General features: G+C 44.6%; 1 protein-coding gene across 1 annotated transcript in view; it reads left to right on the plus strand.

Moving 5' to 3' along the window:
• DVL2 (dishevelled segment polarity protein 2) overlaps window positions 1–19,721 on the plus strand; it is a 454,758-nt gene that overhangs the window by 409,284 nt on the left and 25,753 nt on the right. The gene's annotated exons all lie outside the window — the stretch shown is intronic.

A 19,721-nucleotide genomic window follows, 5' to 3' on the forward strand; every position in this document is an offset into this window, starting at 1 on the left:
CAGAACGACCTGTGGTTCCGGAAGCAACTCAAGACCTTACTTTTCGCTTCTTTCTCTATTCCTCTCCCCTGCTGATGAACCAGACTGCTCCACGCTGGATACACTCTGAGCTCTGGCCCAGGCTCCTGCATGTCCAGTTGCCCTTAAACTGCCTTTGGGCTCCCACCAGCACGTAATGGGTCTGTACCTGTAACCCTACAATCCCTTCTCTCTGCACTTATGAACCACCCGATGTCTCGCCTTGAAAAGTGGTGGTCTTGTTGGTATCCTTCCCTGGATCTCTACCAAGGGTGTTGTATTTTGAGAGGATTTTTTTTTTATTTGAATTTTATTGATTTTGAAACATAAGGGTAGTGTACACAGGTACTTTCATGTTATATTCACATTGTTACATCAATATATTGTGATTTGAACAAAAACCATACTCTCATGAGATTTAACTTTCCCTTCCCTTTTGCGTTAAATTAGTTTTGGTCCCTTCCCCCCTCTCCCTCTCCAAGACGGTCTGTCGGATTCATCCGGTTTGTTGGCAGGAACTTAGTCTATGATTAGTGCTAGCTGGGACATTTATCCCAATTGGTTTGCATATGTTCATGTTGTGCGAAAGGCCTCTTCACCTATGGATTGCTGAGTGGTGTCCGGTTCTCATTCTGATGTGTTGCTTACGGGGATTCAGGGTCTTCGGGTTGTTTTCGTCTTTGGCTTAGGATATGTATGTTGGCGAAGTCACACCAGGTTTCTTCGTGACGTGCTGCCTTTCCATTGAGGGCCGCCGTGATTTTCTCCATCGTGTATATATTTGTTGCAATGTTAATCCATTCCTTTTTAACTGGGAGGTGTGGAGATTTCCATTTGATGACTAGGCCAGCTCTCGCAGATAATAACAGTGGGGATGCTAGCCCCTTTATCCTGATCGGTTCGTCATCTTCCTCTTCTAGGCCAAATAAGGTCAGGAGGGGAGATGGGTCTCTTTCAATGCCGTCTATTTGTTTAATCCATCCAAGCACTTCATTCCAGTATATGAAGACTATGGGACAGTCCCACCACATGTGCCACTAGTTAGCGTTCATTCCACATTGTCTCCAGAATTTTGGGCTGTTGGTCTGATAAATTTTCGATAGTCTGTGGGGGTTGTACTGCCATCTGTGAAGTAAATTTACTGCATGTAGTTTGTATTGTGTGGTGATTGATATTCGGGATGGTGTTGTGCAAACTGTGTCCCATGCCTGTTGGTCAAATTCTCTGTTGAAGTCTTTTCCCATTTTTTTTTTTTAAGGCGGAGGCTCGAGTCTTGGTCTTTACAGATCAGAGCACTGTACATGCGTGCTATCAGGCCTTTATACGTGGAGGTTGTGTCAAGGATTTTCTCGAAAGGGGTGAGTTCTCTTCGTATCTTGGTTTTCCATTCTCGTTTGGATAAGACGCCCTTCAAGCGTAGATAGAGGAAGATCGGGATTGGATGCAGTTGGATGACTTCCTCCAGATCTGTGATTGCTATGTATGTGTCTTCTCTCCATAGCTGTCCGACCCTTTCGAGTTCTGTGTCGAACCAAGTTTGATACCTAGAGTGTTCTGGGATTTCTTCTTTGATCCCCGGGGCCCAAAGGTGGCTCAAGGGGGATGGCCAGGTGGTCATTTCCGTCATCCCTTTTCCCTCCTTCCATACGTTCCATATTGTCCCTAGTTTCGGATGGTTGCGTAGTCTTCGTGTGAGTTGTGGTCTGGGGACCCATAGCCATTCTGAGAGCGTTGCAGGAGTCAGGTTGTCGTTGTCCAGATGGACCTATTGCACGTCCTTCCTGTCTCTTAGATGAGGGATAAGGATTCTTAACTCGGCCGCCTGGTAGTATCGCTCAATATCAGGAAGGCCTACCCCACCACCCCTTGGACTTTGGGTAGTATAAGAGTTTCGTAGGGTATTCTGGGTTTCGTCCCTTCCCATAGGAATCCAGTTATTGCCCTTTTCATATGTTTCAAGAAGTCTTCTGGGACTGTCACCGGTAGTACTTGGAAGGGATATAGGAAGCGTGTGAGACTAACCATCTTGATTGCGTTCACTCGTCCTATCCAGGAGCTCGTGAAGGGTCGCCATTTTACGAGGTCTGAGTTGAAGGCAGTGAGGAGTTGGGGGAAGTTGGCCTCATATATATCAGTGACGTCTCTCGTCAAGTTGACACCCAGGTATCGGAGTGTCGGGCCTCCGATGGTAAGGCCCAGTTGCTTGAATTACGCTTTTTGGCTCATGGTGGGTTCACATATTGGGAAGAGGGTGGATTTAGTTCTATTAATATTGAAGCCTGATCGTGCAGCATATTCTTCGATGAGTTGAATCGCTCGGGGGATTGATGTCATCGGGTTTTGTACATGGAGTAAAATATCGTCTGCGTACAAGGCCAACTTATATTCTCTTCCGTTCACATGAAGACCCTCGATGCCTTCATTTGTTCTGAGCGTTTGCGCCAGTTGTTCCAGTGATAGCGCAAATAAAATTGCTGAGGGGGGCATCCTTGTCTCGTTCCTCTGCTCAGGGGGAACCAGCAAGAGTACTGGGAGTTTACTGTAACAGATGCTTGAGGCAAGGTGTATACAGCCTTGATTCCTCATCGAAGATCAGGGCAGAGGCCCATTTTCTTTAGTGTTGCTTCTAGGAAGTGCCATTCGACCCTACCAAAGGCCTTCTCCGCATCGATTGAGAATAGTGCAGGTGTGTTTGGCATTTTCTTGGCTTCGTGTATGAGGTGGAGGTTCTTACGAGTGGAATCTGCTCCCTGTCTACTGAGGATAAATCCCACCTGGTCGTTGTGGATTATGGAGGGCATATGCGTCTCCAACCGTGCAGTAAGGACCCTCGTGTAGATTTTGGCATCTGTATTTAGGAGGGAAATAGGGTGGTAGGATGCGCATTGCTTGGGTTCTTTGTCTTCTTTGGGGATGAACGTAATCCGTGCCTCGGAAAAGGATTCGGGGGCGGAGCCGGTTTGGAGAATGTGGTTAAAGAGCTCAACCATAAATGGAAGGAGGGTATCAATGAAGGTTTTGTAGAACCCTGCCGTATAGCCGTCATTTCCAGGGGCTTTCCCTGTTGGAAGCCTTTTGATTGCGTCTTATATTCCTTTGCCTGTGATGGGGGCTTCAAGGGCTTGTGCTATGTGCTGGGATAGGCCTCGGATAGTTATCTTGTTCATGTATTCTGCAGTTGCTCTCTCGTCTGGTGTGGTATCTGAGGTGTACATGTCATGATGCCTACCCCCGGAGCACCTGGACAGGCCCAGCACCCCCGGGAGCAGGCATCATGCCCTCGGGTAAAAGCCCAGCGGCCACTAATAGGGGCTCTTTGGACTTTGTCCTGGCGCCTTTGGCGCCAGGCTCATGTTGGACATCAGTCCACCTGACGCAGACCATGCTGCATGAAGCCTCAAGCCAAATGAGGCTTAGGAGGGACTATTTTATCAAAGGAACTATTTTACTTGGGTGGGGACCGTGGAAGAATACTTACCTGGAACTACTTCCACGGCTATTTAAACCACGCCCGGACTGCCACACGTGCTTTGCGTTGCTCTGCATCTAGCAGCTGAACGCTCACCGTGCCTGCTCCTGCATCTTGCCTCCAGCCACGCCCGCCTCGATCTTGGGATACCTGAAAGGAAGGAAGGGAAGAGAAAAGGTGAAAACCAAGAACTTAATCTAACTTCCTACCTGTGTCCGGAACCATCACGCCAGCGATCCTGAAGATAGACATTCTTTAAAAGCATCGCGCTACTTGTTTCAGCGCCGCGCATCACTCACCTGCCTCGTGGGCTCTTCACTATCCACAGCGACCTTCTGGGCATTCCGCCACATCTCTGCACCTGCAGGGGAGAAGAAGAGATAAAAGGTGAGCAGGAGGAACAAATGAGGAAAGCCTGATTTTCCGTCACAAGACTTATCTGGCCATATTTGACGGAACCACTCCTCATTTCGGGTCGGCACCACTTCTTGGCCTGGTACTGCACCCCGGCCCCTAAGGGGAAAAAAGAAAGACATTACTGAGGGATTCAAAGACATTTAAAGGGATCATTTTATCACGAACTAACCTGAGGTTATCTCCGGCAATATCCCTCGAAGCATCACTACCACTCTGCACCTGAAAATAAGGACAGATCGCAGGTTAAGAAAAGCAAACAAAGAGAAGACTCTACTCTGGAACTTTTTAAACTGCATACTTACGGCATTTCGCCTTCCGAAACCAGTGAAGTAACTGGTCAAATACGCGTCCCTGCACCAGAAGCAGGATGGAGAGCTCATCCATTCAAACATTAAGGTGAGCCTTGATTGGGGATTTCGGAGGTGGTCCGAGAAGAGCAAAGGGGAGGTGGGAAGCAATCACAATACTCTGCAGACAGTTAATCCCCTTTCTCCACCTACAGAAAGATTTTTCTACGGGCCAGACAAGCCAGATTTGGGGGTCCAGTTCAGTCGGTGTTTCGAATCCTGCGCATCACGCTTGAAGAAGTCACAGCAATCCAGACCAGGTCAGAGCCTCCGTGGGAGCCAGGTGAGCATTACAGTACAGTTTCTCATAGAAGTTGGCAAAGGCTTCGGGGATATCGGAGGTGTGGCCCTCGTGGGGGTCAGTCTCGTTTTCTATAGTTGACACCCATCTTTCTTTACGTTGTCTACGGAGCCTGGCTGCGAGAAGAGCGTCTGCTTTGTCCCCTTTCTCGTATTGTTTTTGTTTCAGATATTGGAGTTTGCGCACGATTTGGTCAATTTCCAATTGCCGCAGTTCCTCTCTCTTGCTGGTGGCCTCCTCTATTTTCTTTTATTTCTCAGTGCCGGCAGATTGGGCGCTAAGATCCAATTGAGTTATTTAATTTCTGAGCTTAGCTTATTTTCTATCAGTTGGCGCTCCCTTTTCTTTGCTACTCCTTCTTTGATTAATATGCCTTTCCATGTGGCTTTCCCTGCCCCCCAGACCGTATTTACCGAGATTTTGGCTGTTATTCTGCTCGAAGTATTGGCTGATGTCCTTCACAAGATGTTTTTGGAATATCGGGTCCTTCAAGAATGTTTCTGTGCAGCGCTATTTCGAGCTTCTGTGGGGAAGCGCCAGCCGACTGAGGGTGACCGTGACCATATCATTTTCTGACCATGTTATGGGGGATATTTTGGATGTGGACAACATCTCTGTTAGCTCTGGTGTGAGATATATTCGGTCGATTCTGGTATATGTGGCGTGTGGCGCAGAGTTGAATGTGAAGCTTGTTTGCTGAGGGATCATATGGCGCCATGCATCTTTGAGTTTGTAGGTGTCCATCATATCTATTACCACTGAGCGGCCGGCCTCTGGTGGGGTGTTTGCCTGTGGGTTGCCGGCTTGTCTGTCGAGTGCTGGATGTGCCCACATATTGAGGGCGCTTCCTAAAATCACTTCGCCTTCTGCTTCGATCATGACTTCGGGGACTACACGTTGTAGGAACCTGGACTGTCCAGAATTGGGAGCATATATAGATGCAAGTGTGATGGTAGTGCCCTGTATCTTGCTGACCAGTACGAGTGCTCTGCCGCTTGCGTCTGCCCAAGTTTTAAGGACTTCAAATTGTAGCCCTTTGCTGATTAGGATGCCGACGCCTGCTTTCCTAAGTGGGCTTGAGCCCCAGTATTCGGTGCCTGTCTTGGCGTACAGGACCCTTCTTTCTTCCCCCTTAATGTATCTAGTTTCCTGTAGGAAGAGTGTCGAGCTTCGCCTTTTGAATTCTCTGGTTACTAGTGACCTTTTGGTGGGGGAATTGAGTCCCTTGACATTCAGTATCGCAATGCTAATTGTGCCGAGCCTGCCGCTTACAGTGTTGCGGCTATCAACCATTGATGCGTTTTCTTGGTTTGTCCACTGGGTCCCATTTTTTTTTTTATTGCTGGATGCCAACGAGGTTGGAGTATTCTGTTGAATGTGCCTGGCCGTCTTGAGCTTCAGTGTTTTATCCCCCCCCCCCTCCCCTCAGAGGTATACAACGTAATACTCCCTACCCTCTGTCCCCTTTATCCATCTTTCCCTCTGTCATCGAGGGCTTGCATCTTTGCTTGGTGGCGTCTGATTCAGACTGGGTGAAAACTGTCAGTCCAACGTCGGACCACCGGTGGGAACCGTTACCGCACAGTCCTTATTGCAAATACAATCATTTTAACTTTCTGAGCCCCCTTCCCCCAAAAACTTAGAACTCAACAGTAACTTTCATAAAAGGAAATATGGTGATGGTGATACATGCAGTTTCGAGGTTCATCATCAGCTGACTGTTCCGTCCCTCCCTTCAAGGGGGATCTCTTCTACGAGTCTGGCCCCATGCTGAGAATGTATGGGTCGCCTGGGTCTTGACGGTCGTCCTTGTTGTGTTACCCGGTTTTCCGTCTCTTGGATGCGGGCCACTGGGCTTATTTTTTTCATTTGTCGCTATCTGGTGTGTTGTTGCCTCGCCTGTACTTTCTTGATCCTTTCACTCTTTCTCTTTGGTCCCTGGAGTTCCCATTGCATTCTATTCTGCTCAGGTTCTTCTCGATCTCCTTCCTTTGTACCCGTTCCGAGGAGTTCTGCAGTGCAATCTCGGATCTCCTCTTCTGATCGTAGCTGTATCCTCCTGCTTTCGTGCTCGAAGGTGAGGGAGGAGTATCCCCACCTATATCGGGTGCCTTGCTTTTTGAGCCATTTCGTCAGTGGATTACAGAGGCATCTCAGAGCTAGGGTGAGCGAGGATAGGTCCTGGAAGATGGTTATCTGGGCTCCTCCAAGGGTGAGGGGACCTCCAGGTCTGGCTTTCTCTAAAATCCTGGCTCTGTCCTGGTATCGGTGGAATCTAGTGAGGACTGATCTTGGGCTGCCAGGTGGACCTCCGGCTCTGTGTATTCTCTGTTTTAGGCTCATCGATGTCCTCGTCCGCGTCAAGATTTTGATGATGCCGTGAATTGTTTTTTTGAGGTGATCTTCTGTTGCTCCTTCGTGTTCTGCAATGCCGAAAAAACATAAGTTGTTTCTTCTCTCGCAAATTTCTAAATCGTCAATTTTTAGTCGGAATTCCTCCTTTTCTCAATTTCATGTACTCTGTGGTCCATTTGAGTTTCGAGGGCATGTAAGGAGGCTTGATTATTCTCAACTCCTTCTAATCTTTCTTCAATGTTGTCCATTCTCTGTTATTTTATCTATTTTACCACCCAGGTTGGCCCCCATATTTATTTCATTCAAAACAGCTGCTATTTCCCCTTTGGTGGCTGCTGCACCTACCTCGGAGGCTTCCATTTTCTTTTTGTTCTTGTGCCCTGAGGGTAGTGGGAGTGGAGTATAGGCATATCTGGCCAGTTTCCCCTTACTGTTCATGGGGCGTTTACTGTGGCAGTAGAGGTACACGCCCCTGGTTCAGGGGTCCAACCCTCTGCACTACAGCGTGTCCGGATGGCTTTAGAATGATTCCAGGTTATTGGCCAAGGATCAGCGCTTCCGTGTGGGCAGAAGTCTGATGTGGGGTGGATAGGTCTCTGTGGTTAACCTTGCGCACCGTCAGGTCCACTTGGGAACATGGGTTGCTTGGGTCGTCTGCAGAATCCTGGGTGAGTGCTGCTTTGCTTTTCTGCCAGAGCTTGGTACAGGTATCTATTCTGGATGACCTAGTTTGCTTGCAATAGGTGAGGACTATGAGCTGAGCCCGGTGGTTCTTTTCACTCCGGTGTGGGGCAGAAAGCTGGTCTGCTGCGCTCCGATGTTATGTGTTCCTTAGTGGGGTCCTATGTGAGTGCGCATGGGTGAAAGCATAGGTGGTCTTACCCCTTCTTTTGCCGGTTCTCTTTGCTGGGCGTGCGTTGTGGTGCGTTCCGTGGGTGCTAGCTGGATGTTTTGCTGGATCTGGTACTGTGGCTCTGTCAACCCAGTTCGTTAGAGCGTTGGGGGCTGCTTCAATGCGGCGCGTGATCCTATCTTTTACTGTATCTCGTTACTTTGGATGAGGGGCGCCGAACTAGTTTATGGGGTCGTTCGGGGCTCGCCTCATGTGAGTGCATTAGTAGGCTTGTGTCCCTGGAGACCTGGTGTGCAGTAGTGGGTGTTTCTGACACTCTTCCCTTTTCCTCTCTTCGCCGGGTGCCACTTGCGGGTGACTTGGTGACGGCACAAGGACTCCTGGAGTCGGTGGACATCCAGTGGGGGGCACCGTGGTGGGGTCCCCAGGCCTCCGGCAGGGTCTGAGGCATCTGTCCACGGGGTACTGCACACATGAGTGGTGCGGCCTCGTGGGCTTCACCGCTCTCTGGGTGTAGGTTTTTTTTTTTTCTCACTTCAGTTCTTCTGGAGGCCTCCCCCAATCCTCAGTCACATGGGCTGGGGTTTCCTTCAGGGAGCTCCTTTCACGCGCACCGCTCCTGTTGTCTATGCACAGCTTCACACCCACAAGTGGATGGAGCTCGCGGGAGGGTGTACGGGGGGGGCAGGGGAGGATGCTCTGCGGGCCGCTCGTACAGGCGACCCCTATCGTGGGCGATCCACTGCCGGGCTGCTGCGTTGGTTGCACAGGGTTTTAGTTTCACTTTTGATGCGTCCCGAAGCGTTTACTTTCAGAGGGCGGTTTCTCGGCTTTCCCTGGTCCGATTTTGCTCGTGTTTTCTCCTGGAAGGGGAGGGGGGGGTCAAAGTCTCCTCTGTTTTTGTTTTTTAGGGGGGGTCGCGAGACTGGGGCTCAGGTCGTGTCGTGGACCTACGTTGGAGGAGCTCACACGGAGTCAAAGCTCATCTGAGCGCCCCCTGGTGGCCAACCCTGAGAGGGCCTTTTTAAAGGTTTTTCATGCACTTTGCAACACTTGCAGCTATCTGTTGGATGAAGCGAACCTCTGTACAATCTTCCTCAAGAGACCTTTAGCTTCCTGAAAAGACTTTCTTTTTATTAAGGCCTGTGACTCTAAGGGTGCAAGACACCTTTTCTAGCTAGGCACATACACTTTAAGGTTAGAACCTTACTCATAAGGTTTTGTATGGTGTTTGCTATCAACTTCATTCTAAATCTATTAGTTCTCGGAGTATAGATTACTTACCTGGTTTTATTTCTTTATTCACTTGCTTTGCTACACTTAGAATCACTTTTCATTATATTCTAACTATTTAAAAGTGAGTGTCAGTTTATTATTGATTATTTTAGTGTTACTTACCTATGGTTTTTAATTGATAAGAATTGTCCAATGCTTAACTAAATAACTCAATATAAAAGTTAGGCAGATTATATACAAATAAAGTGCTCTGTGTGCTTTACTAAACCCTACACCAATCCCACACCCTCCAAACCCTTTCAGAACCTGTCCACAGTGCTAATTTTGAACATCCACCTAAACGACACTAGGTGGATACCTTATAATGGTCAACAGAGAGACTAGCCAAACCCAATCAAGGTAAGGTAGCAGAGTGGCAAGGCTTAATCTTAGGACTGCTGTGAGAGTGGTGTGGTGCGACAATGTGTACAGAGAGTCCCACCAAGAATTCAAGTTAGACAAGTACAAGCATATACAAGGATTGATTAGGCCTTTAAAATGCACACTACTAATCAAATATGGTCACACATAAACCAGATCTATGTATTCACTCTTGGGAGTAGAAAGGAAGCATATGATTCAATAACCATTGAAACACATGTAAGTATCTATATGTATGACATTCCGTATAGGCACTTAGAATGACCACAGAATAGCTCCCCTATCACTTAATGAGTCCAACACTAAAGTGGTTTGGGGCCTTATGCCCTAAAGTAATCATGGGCCGGCGACGACTGGAGTTCTTCAATGGATGAACAAAGGAGCAGGCCCAGCACAGCTTCCATTCATGCAAGAAGGCTGTAAATGAAGGCACAGATGTCATGTTACACAGGATGAAGATTCTCCAAGTATGCACTTGGGACAGCAACTGCGAGATAGCCCTTGAGAGAGCTGGACAGTCCACAGGTTGGTCCAGTGACACTTCCAAAGGCGCAGATCCTCCTGCAGGGGTTGTAACTGGTTGTTCCCACTGGTACAGTGATCGCATCACAGATGAGGGTCTTCATGAGATTAGGAGAAAGGAGCAGGGTTCACTGGGACAGCACTGGAGTCAATTCTGTTCTGCTTTGCGGGCTGCACTGCTTCATTGAGGTCTTGGCTCCAACGGTAATCTGTCGACTAGCCCTCCTTTCATCCAAGATTTTGGCTGGGGGCATGCCCAAGCCCAACAGTGGTAAGGATCTGCACCATTCAAACAGTCAGTGCCTATCCAATCATGGATAGCCAGTGGCCACAGCATCTGTCCAGCACATCTGGCCCCAGGGATGTGGATTGGGACTAAACAGTCCCAGCCCCCACCTCTGGCCACATAAACTGCCCCTTCACCATTGTTATGCAAGATTGTATGCAGTACCCTTTGGGTGCACTACAACAACGTTGACCTCCTGGCAATACGAACCCAACCTTTGGTATACCTCTGTATTACACAGGTTGGTAGCGTGATTGAGCAGCCAGGCTTACCTCAAGAGGGGTCAATGTGAGCTGTAGGGGAGATTCACAGTGACACGTATCCAAATAAATACTTGCACACAAGGTTTCTTGAATAAACAATTATTAATTTATCAGTCAGAGTAAACCTGCTTCAGAATGGAGCAATATAAAGCAATACACAAATACACTCCAAAAGTTTCTCAATCAGTAAGTACACTTTTGGGATGACCCACAGACACCTACACCCTCAGGTGACTTCAATAGCTAGAGTGCTGAGGACATTAACACATCACTGTTGCATTTAGAATAGTTTAGGAGTAGGTAAAAGGAAAAGGTTATTAGAACATACAAGAGATCACAAATATTCTCAAGCAGGCAAATACTTTCAGGTCCCCCAATAAGTCATTCAGTGGAACAGGCAAAATCAATGGGCAAACGTCTGTATGAGCGGAAGCACTTCTTTGCAGGTAAGTAAGAAAAGTCTTTGCACAATGTTTTAGAAGTCTTTGAAGAAAAAGAAGAATCAATGTAGGGCCACAAGCTGTTAAACTTATGAGGGGTAGAAGATGCAATCAACTCTACAACTAGAGGTAAGTTCTCTCCGACTTTACAGTACCTTTGTATTGAAGAAAAAGTGCAGCAGATGACTTCTGTTCCTGTGCAGCTCTGCAGATCTCACTGCGACTGGGCCTCAGTCGTGGGGACAAGAGGGACTCCTGCACTGCAATGGGATGGTCACCGCTCGCAACTGGAAAACTCCAAACAAGTGGCTGTTTGGTGTTTCAACTTCTCGCGTCTACCGCAAATAGCAACACTGCGGTTCCTGGCTGGCGAGGTGGGCTTTCATTGTTTCTGGGGTCCCACACTCTGTTGAGGGAGCGGGGGCTCAGGCTTGGTCAGCCCTGCTTCCTGGGAGTCTGGAGGATCTTCCTGGAGCTCTTGGCAAGCTTAAAAGCAACGCACACAAACTGGTGTAACTCTCCCTGGCTATTCGGTTTCCAGCAGGGAATTCAACCAGCTCCGAGAAGCTGTCCAGGTGGCTTACTTTGGAGTTGATTGGACCTACATCTCAAAGGGAGAAGTCGTCCTTGCAGGAGCTTCTCTGTCGATACGAATTTGGAGTTTCAGCAAAGCAGCAGGGCTTCACCGGGCAAACCAACGGTCCAGGAGTTGCAGCAGGTGTCCTCTTAAAGTTCTTCTTCGGTTCCTTCGTTCCAGTGTTCGACTATCTTCCAAGCCAAAAGCCTTGCCTGTTATGCAGCTTGCTACCATTCATTCCAGGCTAGCTGTCAGTCACCCAGCAGGGTGGCTATCATTGCCGGACAGTCAGCCGGCAAATCACTACTGAGGGCATTTGGGTCTCCTAGGAGACTAAGCACAGGTGGTTTCGGGCACCTTTCTCACTTCCTCCCCCTGCCAGATACTGGTTTCACTTGTGAAGCCTGCCAAAGACCAAACCAACAAAGGGACCAAACCTGGTTTGGCACGCAGAGTAAATCTCGAAGGACCTTTCCACAAAGAAATGGTGAATAAAGAAGACTGGGCCATTTTGACAAACAATGGCACACATGGGTGCTTTATTGTGTCTGCGAAAGCAGCCCACAGTAAAATCCCATTATGGTAGTAAGCCGCAAACCGCTACCACCAGCCATTCAGTGAGGAAAGGGTAACATTAAAATGTTACATGAGAAGCTAGACAAAGGGGATACTAGGTAACCCCTCCACCACCCTATTGTAATATAGTATGTGCTATGTCTAAATTAGAAATGTAAGCAAAGTCAATTTCTCTTTACTGCTCTGAGAAACAGTAGTTTATCCAAGAGAAGGTATTTAAACTTTTGTGAAATCTGGATGACTTCCCTGTGTCACTGCACTGAAGGTACTGTGTAACGCAATGTAAAAGATGATGCCTATGGAGTTTGTCAGACTCCACAACCAAAAGAAACGGAGTTCAAAAATCACATTAAAATACATGAGAGAGTGTGAAAAGGGTCTCACTCTCTCCAGGTTAAAAAAATCAAGTCCTCAAAATACAGCATAGTTGCTGGGGGCTCTCTAAGGCAGAGGGAATTGGCACATTTCTGAGAATTCTCACTTACAACCCTCAATTGCCCTAGGAAAGGCCATTACATTTAAGGCATTTCCTGGCCTGAGAAGGCAGGAAGAAGCACAACGTTAAATATGTTAAGTTGATCACCCCTGCTGTCAAATAGCAAGCAAAAAACTTTGTGGCACAGCTGTCTTGGGGTACTAGCGACGTTTAGTAACCATTTGTGCTAGATGCAAAAGAGCAAAAGTAAAATGTTTCCAAAACGGTGAAATAAAAATCTCTGCTGTCACCTCAAACTTAAGATCGGGTTCAAAACAAAGCAAAAGTCTATTGGAGAAAATCGGCAAAACAAATCTTTCCGAACAGCCCCAGAACAGGAATATCACATGGCCGATGAAAGCCTTCACAGGCATTCAAATGTCGGAACAGTTTCAGAAAAAAAAAAGCTGGCATCCAATTGATGTCTATGGAAGGAAATCAGCAAAAAGTAAATCTTTACGAACACACATTTACTTCAATTGCACACCGGTCAGACCCAGGAGAAACAACGAAAGTGGCAATGCCCTAACGAGTCAGTGTTACTAGAACCTTATAGGAGGCATATGCACCTTTTTGATCTCATCCCATTTTATTCTTACTACTATTTGGCTATTAGCACTTGGAGGTTGACAGTCACATTATATCTTGTACTTCATGAGACTACTTTTTAAAAAAAAAAATTTAATTGTGATATTAGTAAAACTTTTGACTTTTTACACAGACAAAAGAATACATACTTAAAACATTATCACATAAAGAATAAAAACCCAACAATATCGCCTTAAAGGAAATCTTCGCAAATAAGAAAAAACAAAACAAACCGAAATGATAATAAATGTGCATAATTATCCAGATAGACATTCAATTATCCATCCTCAACCTGGTAAGACCATCTAGGTCACATTTACTAATAAATTCAAATCGGTTAAAAAACAAGTTACTTCATACGTAAGAAAGGTTTCTTGGCCGTGCCTGAGTCTTTTCCAAGACAGAGTAGAGTTCAAGATTTCCGGATTATGCACAAATCTTTTGAAATCTTTTCTGTCTCAAGGACCACATTCCCATACACTTTGACAGCAAATGGGCCGTAGTTTGCTTCACACCTTCTTCACATTTATCGCAACTGTTACATGGATGGGCTATTGGGTCTCTAATATGCTACAATTCCAGAGTGAGAACCAAATTTAGCCTAAATCTTAGGAAGTATGATGTTACTCTTTGGTTAGACGATTTTTTAAGATATGCCGGGAGGGAGCAGATAGGTTTATCAATTTTCGTCCAAGAAGCAGATAATTTAGCCTCTCTCAGATTGAAGATGGTTCTGATCCACTCCATTCACCTTAGACATGTCTTTACCATTAAAGGGTTCTGAGTTAAAGTATCAATAGTGGTATCTGCTGCTTCTAATGTTTTTACAGAAAGAGCTCAATTTATTTAGATAGCTGTTGTCTTTCTTTTTCATCTGGTCTGCTCCTTCTACATAAAGAGATGCTCCCCGAGGGCACAAAATTAGTCTATAAAGACTTAACCATTTCCATTCCATTAGGGAAATTAGGAAATGTGGGCAGTAGGCCTGTATGGTGCGCTGTGCGCACCTATTGATTCTTAAGCGGGATTAAGCTGTGCGTCGTGAAACATGGGATGGTGTACCCACTAGCACCTAATCATGGAGAACAACTATTAGCTATGCCACGTTCTGCACGCTCTCCCCTTGAATTGTATTGTTACTGCTTAAATTCAAAACATGGCCAAATACAAGTTTGATAAGATTCAGTTTAGAGTAATTGTTGGTAGCATAAGATGTCAGCCAAACACACATTCTGACTAGTTATTTATTGCTCAAGATGTCAGCCGACACGTGTTTCGACTTCTGTTTTCAAGGCTGTCAATTAAATGCAAAAAATAAAACATGACATTATAATGTATGGTAATAACATTCAGGGGTTACCCCACACTCAGGTGATACTCCCTCCTACCAAGTGAGGATATATTGGATATATTTTAACCAAAGGAAGGAACACAAACAACCTTCTATATCAAACAATTGATGTACCCTCAGATAGCGGCATCTACAAACAGCCAGCTATTTTGTGTTGTGTACTCAATAACAAGCAGTGTTTCCAAAAATATCATTTTTAATTCATTTTTCTCTTTCCAGCTCAAGTAATACAACCATTAAAAAACATATACACATCACATAGTAATATACATAATAAAATTATTCCACCTCACAAAATCAAATTCACCAGATACTTGATCCCAAAAACGACAATGCCAACTTAATAATTCTTATTCCCCACTGTGTTGAAGAAGCCCTACTTATATAAGTTTCTGTCCTATATGTTGCAGGTAACTGGACATTTTTCAGGGTCAGAAGTTAGTCTTGTGCTTCAGGTAGATCTTTCTCATTCCTCTACACACCAGATTCCTATATCTAAGGGTACATAAAAGAATATACACATTACTACATGGGCTTTATATGTCTAATTAATCGACCTAACCAATCCCTAATCACCAATAGGGTGGAAAGGTATACAGTAAATAATATACCTGAACCAGTAGTCAGAAGTGGTAAATGTCATCAAACTTAGTAGCAAAACCAATTCTTGCTCTTCACTTATCTAGCAGATAGAAGGATTCACTCAGAGCATCAGGCACCTAAAACCAATTACAAAGAAACTAACCTTGGTCAGTGAAAGTATATAGCATAGCCACTTCCTCTAGAAGAGTTTCCCATCACCAAAGGCCACAAACCCCCGAGAGAACAAGCTCACCCCAGAGGTGTAAGAACAATTCTTCTCCTTAACACGACTCATTAACGGAGGAGTCTTCAAATGTAAGCCGCTAAAACTCCGGATTAACCATCTGATACCTAAAAGAGATGACACCACACAGGGTCTCGGTAAAATCCAAACCTCTATAAATTCTTAGGTCTTCCCATAAAGAAACCACAAAGTCAGCCCCTTACCTTTCTCATACTGATATTCACAATCCAAACCAGAAGCGGCAACACAAAGTGAAACTGGTCTGAAAAACGAGAGAGAGGCCTCCTCCTCCTCCAATTAGGTGATACAAGGCAGGGGTATCTCACATCTAGCCCTGCAAGTAGAAGCAAGACACAGATATAACCACAGGGGCAGCATTAAACTGTGCCCATCTCTCTCCCTCTTAGGAACAAACATTCATATTGTTTGATGCAAATAAGGAAGAAATGAAATAATATGTATACTCTTAAACCACTTCTTAACCCTTTGAGCTTACATACTATGGAACATATAGATATGCTTTTTCTCCACATATAAAATAAACAGGATCTCCTACATAAACTTGCTCTACCTCCTTATCAAGGAATGCTATATCCATGTATCTAGTGAATGTCCCCACCAAATAGGAACCCTTTTTTCTCAGGCAAAAGGGGACAGAGCGTGGACTGTAATTTACTGAAGATGAATGTTCAGGGACATTGTCTGTAGTGAGAGAAAGCAATGTGTGGATATTATCTATATGTTCCAAAGAAAAAGCGTATCCCTGGTTACATAGAAACTGGGGAGGTACTTGTTACTTGGGATATTTGTTCCCCGGGGTATTCCTTTCAAGAACAGCTGATATAGCAAAATTGGCCAGGTCAAGACCACAGCGAAATGAGGAAGGAGGTTTGATCGCAGAGGACATAGCAAAATCATTCATACCATTTTGGGGCCAAGCAATAAACTCCTTTAATATAAGACAACTGTCCAGAATACTAGAGAAAAGAATAAATGGAACAGATATATTATACAATATGACATTAGAGGAAAAAGGAATTAGATTGATGACACTCCAAAATAGAATGGCTCTTGATGTAATCCTGGTTGATCGTGGGGGAGTTTGCAAAATCATGGGATCAGCGTGTTGCGTATTTGTAAGCGGTTCCTCCCCTACGATTTTCGAAGCGATAAGAAAGTTGCACGTTTTAAGCTCTGACCTTCACCCCTCTGGAGGGAGTTGGGAATTTAAACATACGCTTCTGATTCTGGGAGGTATTATGCTCATGGAGATGGAAATTATTTGCGATCCTAGTAGCAGTGCTACGAATATTCATGACATGTTGCATACAAGGACTTAGAAGTGCTAGATAGAATGCTGAACCTTCCGGAGCTCAAACCCAGCTCCAGATTCACTCCAAATATGGGGACAGATAATGTTATTGACACTTTTTACCAGGCAGTCACAAGTGACATCCATAAATATATGGATCACACTCCAGCAAAGATCAAGAAGGACGTATTTTTCAATCTAACGATCAAGAAAGAGCCGCTTTAAACAAATTGGCTAGTTATAAATCTATAACCATCAAAGAAGCAGATAAAGGGGGCAATGTTGTTATACTCAACACTTCAGACTATATCGAGCTGGCCAGCAAACATCTAGCTACCCCAAATTGCTATAAACATTTACCAGCCAACCCTACTAAAGAAGTAGTGAAGAACATGTTGTCATTGATCAATGAATGGCATACTCTTGGTTTCCTGACAGACAAAGAGATGACATTTTTTAGTATCAAAGAACCCACGATGCCCACCTTGTATTTTTTTACCAAAAATACGTAAAACCTTTGCGGAATTACCAGAAGTGAGACCGATCATGAGTGGGATAGGTTGGGCCACTGAAGGACTGTCCAAATATTTAGACCATGCTTTGAAGAAATTTGTGATTCAAATACCATTGTATATCGGGGACACGACTCATGTGCTCCAAATACTTACACAAACCCACTGGCAGGAACAACTTGGCGACTCTTGATTTATCTGCTTTATACACCAGTATCGATCACCAGCTAGCGGTTGCCACCATAGACTATACGTATCGCAGTGAATCAGCATCATATCGTACCCACATTACCATGTTCAAAATGTTTCTCCAATTTACTCTCAATAACATTTTTTTGTTTAGTGACCAATATTATGCTCAAATCAAGGGAGTTGCCATGGGGGCAAAGTACGCCCCATCACTTGCAAATTTATTTATGGCACAATTGGAGGAAACTCACATTATGTCAAATTCACAATTCAACAGCAATATGGTCCTCTGGAAGATGATCATAGATGTTTTTATGATCTGGTCCAGCACTCAAGAAGAGTTTATCTAATTTCTGGATATACGAACACCAACACATTTGGAATTAAATTTACTGGACATGCTAGCAACTTATCCATAGATTTCTGGATCTTACTATATTTATAGAGGATGGTAAAATTAACACTAAAACATTCCGTAAATCCACGGAGGCCAATTCAACTCTGTATGCCACAAGTTGTCATTGGGGCTCTACTGTTCATAATATACCAAGAGGAGAATTCTACAGAGCTCGCAGAAATTGTAATAAAGATGAAGACTTTAAAATAGAATGTGAGATCCTTACGGAAAGGTTCAGACAAAGGTGCTACTCTAAACAGAATGTAAAGAGTAGCTTAAATAGATATAGCACCATGGATAGCTCCATCACTCTACAACCTTCCGAACATGCATCCCAATCGTACAACACCGTTGATGTCATTACTAAATTCTCTAGAGATTCCAAGTGCCTATACAAATTATTACACAAACATTGGGACATTCTCATATTGGACGAGGACATTAAGCCTTTCCTAACAGACAAGCCTAAATTTGTCTATACAAGAGCAAAAACAATTTGTGATATCATCAGTCCATTTTTCCACCCAAATGTGATGCACCAGAGAAGCCAGTTACTTGGTTGACTCCCACCACTGGTTTTCACAGATGCGGTAACTGCTCGATGTGTAGACTTGCTTGCAGTGACTCTTCCGAATACACAGACCTGAATGGCCATGTGATACCAATCGGAGATTTTATTAATTGCCGTACCACGCACGTGGTCTGTGCACTGAGATGTATCTGCTAAAACCTATATAGGTTCCACCATCAGACTATTGCCTGTCAGGATACGCGAGCATATTTCGAGCTTGGGCAGCCAGGACCCTAAGTTGCCTCTGGCTATACATTGGCAAACCATGCATCTAACCAACTAGTAACAAGGAAGACGTACGTTTTATCGGTTTGATGAAAGAAAGGAGAGGAAAAAGAGGTGGTAATTTGACATTAAAACTCAGGCAATTGGAAGCCAAATGCTTTGTTTACTTCGCGGCACGAAGGATGGTTTAAACAGCGATAATGAGATGTATGTATTTTTATGAGTATCAGATCACATTGATTTTATTCGCTTTAAACAATCCTTTGAGATTGTCTGCTAAGGATCAATTGTGGACTAAGGTTCTGTATTATTTGATATTGAGTACACTGAATTTGATTACCGTTATCAAAACAGACCATATCAAGCAAAATATACTCTAGTATGAGTATTTCTGTTATTATTAAGAACAGTCTGACTGTGGTTCATTGTTATGCATAATGCTTTCGATTATAGCTTTTTCTACTTCAATTGTACATCAAGTAGTTAACATTGGTGTGGGCCGAAGGACCGCATTGTGACACTGCTCATAATCATTTTACTAGTGCTTTATCTCATGTTATACTATTCAACAACAGTGAGATCACACGCATTAATTTTTACATTTTTCAGTACACAGTACGGTACCCTTCCATTATTATACTTTCGTTTTTCGGAATTCAGTTGGAGCATGCGCATTGGATTAGTGGCTCTTTCATTGAGCATACGCAATGCACTATAGAACGTCATCTTCAGGGCATCCGCACTCGATCATGATATATATCATTATGAGTGGCGGCCACACGTTTGAACACCTGACAGCAGTATGTAGGGATCAAGCCCTGAAATTTAGTTAGCAGAATATTAGGACCGTTACCAGACTACATTAACAATATTTTGCTTATATGTTCGTATCAGAGTTCATAGAGCACGTCTTTGTGCTTTTGCTTGATAGGATAAACAGCTTGACATAGCTTACAGCCATACTTCGGTTACACGTGAATGCTAAGTCACAATGTGCAGCACATAATATATCTGCTTGAAGCCACAGTGATATGGAATGTTCCATTTTGATATGGTGAGTTCCAAACTGCACGCTTTTAATTTAGATTTGCACCATTTCTATTTTCATTATTTTTGACCTCTTAATCTGAATTTTCTGGCTAATCAGCAGGGAATCACTGTTAATTTATCAACAGAACACTGCATACTAATTAGG

Source organism: Ambystoma mexicanum, chromosome 1p (genome assembly GCF_040938575.1).
Source record: "Ambystoma mexicanum isolate Mex_15411 chromosome 1p, UKY_AmexF1_1, whole genome shotgun sequence".
Lineage (NCBI taxonomy): Eukaryota > Metazoa > Chordata > Amphibia > Caudata > Ambystomatidae > Ambystoma > Ambystoma mexicanum.